The sequence below is a fragment of the Rattus norvegicus genome, chromosome 1 (genome assembly GCF_021556685.1).
Source record: "Rattus norvegicus strain SHRSP/BbbUtx chromosome 1, alternate assembly SHRSP_T2T, whole genome shotgun sequence".
NCBI classification, from domain to species: domain Eukaryota; kingdom Metazoa; phylum Chordata; class Mammalia; order Rodentia; family Muridae; genus Rattus; species Rattus norvegicus.
This window is the reverse complement of record NC_141534.1, coordinates 263543039-263544989: the sequence shown is the minus strand read 5'-3', so window position 1 is coordinate 263544989 and position 1951 is coordinate 263543039. Positions and strand designations below refer to the sequence as shown.

Here is a 1951-nt window from a genome sequence, read left to right as displayed (position 1 = left end):
AATTAATCCCTCCTCAACAGTTTAATTTTCAGTTGATCAATGCTGTTATTTAAAATTCTTACAGCCTAACATTTAGTAGTTCAGTGCTTTCTTATTGCAATTTGCAGTTCTGTTTGTGAAAATATCTCTTCATTCATATTTGCTCAAGTTTTTGTATATACACAAAAGCATTTTTTATCAAAGCATTTTTTCAGAAATAAAATACTAACACTTTTTTTTTCCTTTTCTTTTTTTCGGAGCTGGGGACCAAACCCAGGGCCTTGCGCTTGCTAGGCAAGCGCTCTACCACTGAGCTAAATCCCCAACCCCCACACTAACACTTTTATAAGTATAATTATCATAGTACTGCATAAACAATTTTGTCATTTAAAGTGTGTGAATTATTGCTTATACTTATTATCTCAAATTTTAAGAGGCAATGGGCTGAGAATTAACAAGAGAACCATTTGCCTTACACATTCAGTCAGTGTGATTTGCTGTTAGGAAGCACATACATATACCTTTATATTGCTGTGTTTGAGAGAACAAAATTGATGACTGATCCATTTGATCTTGCTTTCTTATGACTACTGAAAAGACTAAGTGGATATTTTCCCCATAATATTCTTTTTGGTTATTTTGCCAATTTAAAAATAATTTATTTTGCTTTGAATATTATATATGCATATACAACATTTTATTATAATATCTATTTCAAATAAATTCTATTTCTGCCTTCCTGCCTCAATCATTAGTTGTCAGTTTTATTTATTTATTTATTTATTTATTTGCATTCATGTGAGCTTACTGTCTGTTTTGCTGTGTTTAATTCTGTTAATGACTTATAGAACTGATTGGGCTATGTTGAACTACCTTTGCCTTCTAAGAAAAGCTCTGCTAAGTTTTAAAGAGAACACTTTTCTTTGAATGACAATTAATCCAGAAATTAACAGCAACTCAGAGTACTGAGCATAGTTGACCATTATATCCTCAGACCTAAGGAACATAATGGAAGTGAGATCAGAATAATTGTTACAGCTAGAAGGCAGGGAAGAAAGCCATGGTGTGCTATTTGCCAAATATGGAAGTCACTGTAATAATTCTATCACATCAGCTGTGGCTCCCTGCACTTGGCTTATACGAGACTAGACCAGACAACAGTCAGTTAAGGATTGGATAGGCCTCACGGGGTCTTCCCTCCTCCCATGGAATAATTCACTATGGCTGCATTCCGTAGGAGGGACAATCTGTTCTTCAGTTGTGTACCCAAAGATAAGACCATTTAGCTCCAACAGGAAGTTCTGAAAGAAAAATCCCACAGACGCACTTCATTAAACTCAGTGAGTCATAAAAAGAAAGAAAGACAAAAGCAAAACAAAACAACCAAAAAGCAAACACAAAGAAAACACAAAAGAGTGCTCGCTTCGGCAGCACATATACTAAAATTGGAACGATACAGAGAAGATTAGCATGGCCCGTGCGCAAGAATAACACGCAAATTCATGAAGCGTTCCATATTTTTAAAAGATTTGTACAATAAGAACTTCAAGACTCTGAAGAAAAAAATTAAAGAAGACCTCAGAAGATGGAAAGATCTCCCATGCTCATGGATTGGCAGGATTAATATAGTAAAAACGGCCGTTTTACCAAAAGCAATCTACGGATTCAATGCAATCCCCATCAAAATACCAATCCAATTCTTCAAAGAGCTAGACAGAACAATTTGCAAATTCATCTGGAATAACAAAAAACCCAGGATAGCTAAAACTATCCTCAACAATAAAAGGACTTCAGGGGGAATCACTATCCCTGAACTCAAGCAGTATTACAGAGCAATAGTGATAAAAACTGCATGGTATTGGTACAGAGACCAATGGAACAGAATTGAAGACCCAGAAATGAACCCACACTTGATTTTTGACAAAGGAGCCAAAACCATCTGATGGAAATGGAAAAAGACAGCATTTTCAGC

At 35.3% G+C, this 1951-nt stretch overlaps 1 non-coding gene across 1 annotated transcript; it reads left to right on the top strand.

The window, feature by feature from the left end:
- Positions 1-1394: 1394 nt before the first annotated feature.
- Positions 1395-1501, top strand: LOC120100146 (U6 spliceosomal RNA). The gene has a single exon (XR_015656424.1). It is a non-coding gene; the product is annotated as a U6 spliceosomal RNA (small nuclear RNA).
- The last annotated feature ends 450 nt before the right edge of the window (positions 1502-1951 follow it).